Here is a 9696-nt window from a genome sequence, read left to right on the forward strand (position 1 = left end):
TCATTAGCTTGTTTAAGTAGAAGATTTTTGTTCCTGTTAACTTCTAAATAAACCTAAACAACTGTGTCAGTAGAAGCTGTTCCAATGTATCAAACTTTCAGGGTCTTTGGTTTGTTTTAACAGTTGTTCTCTCCACTATTGTGTCAATAAAGATGATTTAAATTAAAAAAAAAAAGGCAGCAGCCTCTGCTAGCAGAGGTGGAAGCAGGCACAGGGGAGCGAGCCTGGCCCCACTAGACCAACCCAGCCCAGCCCAGCCCTGCTGACTCCCTCTTCATGCCCCGGCAGCACCAGCCTTCTCCTGGAGAGAAGGTAGAGGAAGAAATTCAGCCCTTACCATGCATGCACCAATATGGACCATTATGATTCCCAGCAGACCAAAGACTACATGCAGTCTGAAGAGGACTGGGACTGGGACCTGCTCCTGGATCCGGCCTGAGAGAGGCAGCAGAGGAAGACATTCACAGCCTGGTGCAACTCCCACCTGTGCAAAGCAGGGATACAGATCGAGAACATCGAAGAGGACTTCCAAGATAGCCTGAAGCTCATGCTGCTCCTGGAGGTCATCTCAGGTGAACAGTTGGCCAAGTCAGAGAGGCAGGATGAGAGTGCACAAGATCAACAAGGCCCTGAATTTCATAGCCAGCAAAGGGGTCAAGATGGTGTCCATCGGAGCTGAAGAGATCGTGGATGGGAATGTGAAGATGACCCTAGGCATGATCTGGACCATTATCCTTCGCTTTGCCATACAGGACATCTCTGTTGAAGAGACATCAGCTAAAGAAGGGTTGCTCTTGTGGTGTCAGAGGAAGACAACCCCGTATAAAAATGTCAAAATCCGAAACTTCCACATCAGTTGGAAGGATGGTCTTGGTTTCTGTGCCCCGATCCACCGACACCTGCCTGAGTTGATTGACTATGGAAAGCTTCAAAAGGATGATCCACTCACAAACCTGAACACGGTCTTGATGTGGCAGAGAGGTTCCTGGTCTTCCCTAAGATGCCTGATGCTGAAAACATCGTCGGAACTGCTCGGTCAGATGAGAAAGCCATTATGACTTATGTGTCTAGCTTCTACCATGCGGTCTCTGGAGCCCAGAAGGCGGAAACAGCAGCCAATCGCATCTGCAAAGTGTTGGCTGTCAATCAAGAGAATGAACAGCTTATGGAAGACTATGAGAAGCTGGCCAGTGATCTGTTGGAGTGGATCCCCTGTACCATCCCATGGCTGGACAAGTGGGTGCCCGAGAACACCATGTAGGCCATGCAGCAGAAACTGGAGGACTTCTGAGACTGCCTGCGCTTGCACAAGCCACCCAAGGTGCAGGAGAAGTGCCAGCTGGAGATCAACTTCAACATGCTGCAGACAAAGCTGTGGCTCAGCAACCGGCAGCCTTCATGCCCTTCGAGGGCAGGATGAACTCAGATATCAACAATGCCTGGGGCTGCCTGGAACAGGCAGAAAAGGGCTACGAGGAGTGGCTGCTGAATGAGATCTGGAGGCTAGAGAGGTTGGACCACCTGGCAGAGAAGTTCCAGCAGAAGGCCTCCATCCATGAAGCCTGGACATATGGCAAAGAAGCCATGCTGCAGCAGAAGGATTATGAGACAGCCACCTTGTCCGAGATCAAGGCCAAGCTCAAGAAGCACGAGGCCTTTGAGAGTGACCTGGCTACCAACCAGGACTGCGTGGAGCAGATCGCGGCCATTGCCCAGGAGCTTAACAAGCTGGACTATTACGACTCACCCAGAGTCAACCTTGTTGCCAAAAGATCTGTGACCAGTGGGACAATCTAGGGGCTCTCACTCAGAAGCGGAGGGAAGCTTTACAGCGAACAGAGAAGCTGCTGGAGACCATCGATCAGCTATACTTACAGTACGCCAAGAGGGCTGCGCCCTTCAACAACAGGATGGAGGGAGCCATGGAGGACCTTCAAGACACCTTCATCGTTCATACCATTGAGGAGATACAGGGACTGACCACAGCCATTACCAGTTCAAGGTCACCCTCCCGAATGCAGACAAGGAGCGCCTGGCCATCCTGGACATCCACAACGAAGTGTCCAAGATTGTCCAGACCTATCATGTCAACATGGCAGGCACCAACCCTCACAACCATCACGCCTCAGGAGATCAAAGGCAAATGGGACCATGTGCGGCAGCTGGTGCCCCAGAGGGACCAGGCTCTAACAGAGGAGCATGTGAGGCAGCAGCACAATGAGAGGTTGCGCAAGCAGTTTGGGGCACAAGCCAATGTCATTGGGCCCTGGATCCAGACCAAGATGGAGGAGATTGGGAGGATCTCCATTGAGATGCACGGCACCCTGGAGGACCAGCTCAGCCACCTGCGGCAGTATGAGAAGAACATCGTTAATTATAAGCCAAAGATTGACCAGCTGGAGTGCAACCACCAGCTCATCCGGGAGGCACTCATCTTCGACAATAAATACACCAACTACACCATTGAGCATATCCGTGTGGGCTGGGAGCAGCTGCTCACCACCATTGCCAGGACCATCAATGAAGTGGAGAACCAGATCTTGACCCGGGATGCCAAAGGCATCAGGCAGGAACAGATGAACGAATTCTGGGCCTACTTCAGCCACTTTGACCAGAAGAAGACGAGCATGATAGACACAGACGATTTCCGAGCCTACTTTATCTCCATGGGTTACAACATGGGAGAGGCAGAATTTGCCGAATCATGAGCATTCTAGACCCCAACCGCTTGGGGGTAGTGACGTTCCAGGCCTTCATCAATTTCATGTCCCAAGAGATGGCTGACACAGACACATCGGATCAGGTCATGGCTTCCTTCAAGATCCTGGCTGGAGATAAAAAAAGATTTTCTTAAATATTATACATCTCAAAACAGGATTCTTATAAATAAATGTTACGTATGATAACTGTGATCATTAAGTTAAGGAAGGATACATTATTTGAATTTATTTCCATTTGCTTTGGAATCTGAAAGACAGTCCGAAGGGAAATGTAATTCTATGTACCTATTCTATGTAGTGAGAAAAATGTACTGAGCATAAATCATGATGGAAATCTTCATAACTTATTCAAAATAATCTAAAAATATGTAAAAATAAAAGCAATGAGTTAATAACATGGTTTGTACCTTGAAAGACAGTTATATAATGACTCAGTGCCACAGATATACATGATAGACAGGAACAATTTTAAAGGGCAGTGTTTCACCAAGCATTTTGTTATTTTATATTGTAGTAAATAATAAGCAATATGTTTTATTATGCATGAGACATTGGTTATAATCATAATGTTGTCTATTGCTATAACATATTATTGTCTTGTTACAGAGAACAATGAACCTTATGAATTGTCAACCTTATGAGTATTTGTAAATCTTAGCATATAAGTTATAATCTAGTTCCACAAATAATCTTGGAAAATAATCTACTGAAAATAAGACTCATTGATCACTTAACAAATTTTCCATTTATTTTGTAAAATAAATTACTTGCACACAGCAATAAAAACAATAAAAATAAACAAATTAATTTTTGTTTCTGTTACATTAATATGATTTGGAGACTAAGTCTTGCTTTCTCTATATAGCCCAGACTTATTGAAACCAACACTCTTCCTGCCCCTGTCTCCTAAGTGTTGTACGTTAAAACATGGTACAACTGCCACATAAAGGCAGAAATGATTTTAAAGTAAATTAAAGACTTGTTAATATGGTGAAAGATCTTTTTTATACAGTATTTCCCTACATATTTGATTGTCCTTGGAAAGAAGAACACTTTAAAAAAAATGTACACCACAGTCAAGTCCATGAGGAAAAGTTTCCGTTCTCTGTACAAATAACGGGTACAAACAAAGTATAATATACATTTAGCACTTTAATACTTATTTTATCATTTGGAGTACTTTAAAGTTTCATTTACACAATTGTGAAGTATGCTTTTTTCCCCAGAATAGTACACTAAAAACTACAAAAACATACAATACCCAACCTAACCTCATTGATTTTGCTTTTATGCAAGGCTTCACTGTGTACTTGTTTGGTATTTTTTTCAAGATAGATAGTCACATGTGTTGTAAACATTTGGGCTGTTTCCCAAGGCATTCATAACTACCTCACCTTTTCAAGCCATCTATATCAAGAAGAATGGCAAGGCTGATGGTTGCAACAGTGGAATTGGTATTACCCAGGATCTAGAGCAAGAACACTTGAATTCACTTTTTTTTTTAAAAGATTTATTTCATATGAATACACTGTTGCTATCTTCAGACACACCAGAAGAGGGCATCAGATCCCATTACAGATGGTTGTGAGCCACCATGTGGTTGCTGGGAACTGAACTCAGGACCTCTGGTAGAGCAGTCAGTGCTCTTAACCACTGAGCCATCTCTCCAGCCCCGAATTCACTCTTTTTCAAGTTTAACTTCTAAATTTTTTAATGAGCATGTCTCTTATCTTAAACAAAGTAATGGACTTTTTGAAAAATAATTTTTGAGCAGACCTCAATTTTAGATACAATAAATGAAAACTATTCAATATATACAGACACTATCAAAAGAGCTGCTGACAGATCAAAATCAAATATAATGATTATTACCTGAACAGGTAAGGGGAATGTCAGTTTCTTAACTCTAAAAGTGACAATAAAATACATGCCTAATGTGAGGATGAATTTAAATGTTTTTGTTAACACAGATACTTTTTTTGTCATGGGGATGGGTGGGGGCAGTAAGATATGGCTTATGAAACAAATCTTCATTAGGTATGTTAGCTGTATTCTTTCACAAAGACCACCAAAAACTCTATATCAACAGATACATTGTTTTCTTCTCTGTAACTCTGAGTTTCTCAAGTCATAATACTGTCTTCAATTTTGTTAGCATAAGTACTAATTAGGATTTGTGAGATATTAAAAATAATAAATAAGAGGGTGATTGGCATTCTGTAGAGATCAGGGGAATGTTGGTTAGGAGAAATCAAAATGACAGAATAGAGAACTAATTTACTTCAAAAAGCCATACAGCAGGTAAAATAAAAATTTACATGTTTTCAGAATCTATGGTGCATACAGTCTTTGTATTTTCCTGATCAGATGCATCTGACAAGGATAAAAACCTCACAGAGAAAGATGATCTCTATTAAACACTTGAATTATATTTCTTTGTCAGACTAAGTAAGCCAAATGCCTGAATGTAAAGTAATTTATTTCCAAAAAAAGTGATATTTAATGATGTGAAACTAACACTGGCAAGATATCATTAGAAAGAAAATAAAATACGAAGTGTTTACAAAAAATTTCAGTGTGTAGAGTCTTGCTGAATCAGTAATGAAGTATGCTATCAAAAGAAGTTTTACACTTCACATGCAGAAATGCAGAACCTGATGAACACATAGGCAAAGAGCTGGAATAGATATGTCTTACAACGATGCAAATTGGCCATCACATTATATAAATATTCATTGTAACAATGTTTGTAACTCCAGAGGTATAGAAAAAACTAAAATTCCCACTAATGAATGGATGGGTAAAAATGTTTGTCTTATGTGTACATAATGAAATACTATTTAGTTGTTGAAAAAGGAAGACATCTGAATTTTTAATATATGGAGAGAGAAAAAGGACAGGAGAGTTGTGTGTGTGCATGTGTGTGTATACATATATATATGTATATATATATGTATATATATATAATGTTATGTGTATATACATGTATATATATATGATAGATAGATAAATAGATAAATAGATATGTAGATAAATAGATATAGATATAGGATATATGCATCTAAGGATCTCTGACCAAGGCTGACAGAGCCCTAGTTCAAGTTTATAAACACAGATATAGAAGGCAGTTTGACTATGTTCATTTATCAAAAATACAGTAGTAGTTTCTTTTCTGTTCGTCTCAGCCATAGTCTTTGCCAAGACTTACTGTAAAAGGTAAGTGGTCGACCAATCTATAATGAGTGGCTAACATTAATGCACTCATTCTACTATTTCCAGTATTCTTATCTTTTCTGAACCGTGGAAACTTAACATACAGGAACTACAGCTGCAAAAATATTTTGATCTCTTTTGTTCCCAGATGCTCACTTAGCACATTCCACTTTATCGAAGCTAGACAGATGTGCTATATTATATATTATATATGTGTATATGTAACATACGTACACATATATAATTTAATCAATTATATATATTGATAAATATACGTGTAAATACTATATATATATATATATATATATATATATATATATATATATATTAAGTTATCTTGTGGATTCTAAATATCTAGGATATCTGTAATTGTCTCATAAATTTTCAATCCAATTTTGACATATACATACACACACACACACACATATATACACACACTCTCATATACAAGTAGTTTTCTTAATCTTTCAGATACTAAGTTGTGTGTACACTATGGAATTTAAATGCGTTCCTGGTCCTGTTCCTTGTCATTAGATTTCTTGTTTCTCAGAAAGGAACACATGTTTTATTATGTTATTCTCTTACTTATAAGATAACAATGTTCACAGATTACCATCAAATGATTACATCCCAATAATGACAAAGAGATTTTATAAACAGTAAACATTTTCTACTAATCTGTATTCCCTTAGGAATATGTCTGCCTTATATCTGGCTCCTTCTTTGGGAATTTCTTTAGCTCAGAGTTTCTTTTGTAACTTTATATTTTTGCATAACACCGGTTAAGAAGTGGTTGGATGTTATAATGTTTATGAGTCAGAAGGGTTGTGGTTTTGTTTATTATGAAATACTCTGGCATTTTGGTAATTTTTTCTTTTCCCTCTCTCTCCTTTTTAAAATGTACCTGGTGAAAAAATTCTATTAAATTTCATTATAATAACAGCTCTATTTTTTCAATGTTCTGTGGTTTATATGTTTTCGTCTGTGTTGAGACAGGGTCTTTTTGTGAGGCTGAGGCTTACCTCAAAGCCACCACTATACTGCTTCCACTTCTGCATGAATGCCAGGATTATATACATATATTATCAAAAAGGCAGTTATCTGTGTAATTCACCTAAACATGACCATAACTCAGAAATCTAGTAAATATTCACATAGTGGGATAGCCCATATAAATTTTCATAGGGACTTTATAGATAACATTATAAAAATGCAGCTTCTTACATCTATATCTGTGGAAAGAGGATGTTCATAGTTAAAATGGGCAAAAAATATTTGCTGGGAAAGCTGGTGAGTATTATATATAGCCTACACTGAATGGAGGCAGTTTGGAGTGTCATTGATAGTCTGGAGTCAGGGAAACTGGTAAGAAAATGATAACTGTGTTGTCACTTGTAGATGTACAGTTCTGTTCTCTCCTACGGTGAAGTAACAAACAATGAGTGCTCAAAAAATAGACACTCGCTTTCCTAGAGTTCTAAATGCTAAGTGTCAATAACAAAAAGAGCAAAAAGGCTAGAATTTTTTAGGAGGAAGTCCTTCCTCAACCCTTGTAGATCGAGGTATATACTGGTAACTCTTGGCATTCCCTGGTTTATAATGATGCCACTGTACATTTCTCCTTGTCCAATTGTGCACTTGCTGTGTATCTCACTATGTCCGTATGTCTGTACGTCTTTAATGTTCTGTGATCCATAGTTCCAGGAAGTGGGATGTAGATTTATTTGGCTAGGCTTTGCATCATCTGTTGATCTCTGCATTCTGTCTACTTTTTGTTGTTGTTGTTGTTTTGTGATTAACTTCATGTTCTATAAATAGAGACTGCTTTGTTGTGATATAGTGGCTATATTTGTCTCTGGGTATAAAGATAAGATTTATGATTGGATCTTCCATGAAATTAGAAAGTGTTGGTTATCAATGACATGTGGGTGGTGTGTGTGTGTGTGTGTGTGTGTGTGTGTGTAGCCACTCTGCAAGTTGTTGAGGTTCATAGGTGTTGCAGTTGGGTAGAACTATTTAATTCCTCCATTTCCTTAGTAGCATCTGTAGTACTTTCTAGAACCGGGCAATTTATAAGTTTAGCATTTATAACCATGGAATTTCTAGAACCATGGAATTTTATACTATTTTATAAAACCTGGATTTTAGGCTGCAGAAATAAGGATTTAAGGTTAGATCCAGCTCAAATGGATTGTGTATAGTTTCAGGTAAATACAAAATAATATAATTCCGTGAGATTATATCAAAGATGGTAGTACCTAATACCATTTGATTGCGGAGAGTTTAAAGTCAAACTTTTATAAATAACATTTATCTCTTTCTAGCAACAACGACAATAAAGAATCATGAAGAGCCAGCCCTGAAGAGAGCCAAACTTAATTTATTCTGATTATAGAATTCTAGTTTGTGGAGCATATGGCAGATTTTGAAACTTAAAGTAAATATTCCCTTGAAACGTCTTGGTTTATTGAAATATCCTCTGGAACTGGAATTGAAAATAGAAGATTAAAAAAATATATAAATCTCATCCTGGTTTTGAAGATAAGAAAATTTTGGAGAAGGAGCTAACCCCTTTCTCTGTATTTGTAAAACAGTACTCATGATTGAGAACTGTATTCAAAGAAAATAAGAGCAGTATATCTGGAGCCCAAGTCTAACATTTAAATTATAAATACTGGAATTACTTAAAAACCAAGCAGCTAATTAAAAAGAAAGTGGAAGGAGAAAGACACAGTGTTGGCTTGGACTCATACCTTCATGCCCTAGCTTTTCTAAAGCACTCCTTGAAAATATAAACAACTGTCTGCTTTATATGTTATTTCCAAGCATTTCTATTTGAAATAGTATTTTGGCACCGAATCTATGGCATTAAGGGATTAAAATGAATAATGATGCCAGTATTATTCTGAAAAAAAAAAAAAACTCAAAAGTAATTTTGTGGTATTTAGGGGGAAGCATGAGATTACCAGGCAGCAGAAATAATGAGTTGCCTAATTTAGTGTGAGTTAATCTCTTGCTTTATAAAAACCAAAATGCTAAAAACCTGTTTACACTATTGTTACAAAGAGCAGCTGACACGGTATATGTAATGTACTTGATATAATAATGCAAGTACAATTGTTAGCGTTTAACCTTTAAATTGCAAAAGCAGTCTCTGCTTACCATTTTGAAAGCAAATTCAATAGTTACAAGATCCAATCTACTATAACTGATTTATGCACTTGGCCAATCATATGTGCGTGTGTATGTGTATACATACATGTTTGTGTACATGTGCATGAGTGTTTGTATTTGTGTATACATATACACATATGATTGATATATATATATATGTATATATATATAATTTCTCTCAAGATCTTAAAAATATTGCCATGATTAACATGCAATTTGTCTCAATATATTTTACGGTAAGTAAAGTGTTACATTTTCTTTTTTTCTTCCATGTATACAATGATCTCCATGTCTTTGAAACTCTAAATAACCATGTGCATTGCTTTTTATATATATCCTCAATATATATATAGTTCCTCCATGCATTATTAATGCATGGATTAAGAAGTTAAATGAGAGTTGTTTGACAATAATATCATGGACATTAAAAATGAACTAAGAAATTCAAAGATCCCAAATCCCAAGCAAGGGAAATTGCTGGGTGAATGAAAGCTGTATTTGCAGTTGGACACGTTCCTTTCAGTGAGAGGGTTTGCTGGGGATTTTGCGATTGGAAAAGTGCCCGGGTCACTCCTGGCAGATGCCCCGT

The 9696-nt window shown here is 37.7% G+C and overlaps 1 pseudogene; it reads left to right on the top strand.

Moving 5' to 3' along the window:
* The first annotated feature begins 352 nt into the window (after positions 1 to 352).
* Positions 353 to 2854, top strand: LOC114624554 (annotated as a pseudogene).
* Positions 2855 to 9696: the final 6842 nt, after the last annotated feature.

The sequence above is a fragment of the Grammomys surdaster genome, unplaced genomic scaffold, assembly GCF_004785775.1.
Source record: "Grammomys surdaster isolate TR1022 unplaced genomic scaffold, NIH_TR_1.0 65, whole genome shotgun sequence".
NCBI lineage: Eukaryota > Metazoa > Chordata > Mammalia > Rodentia > Muridae > Grammomys > Grammomys surdaster.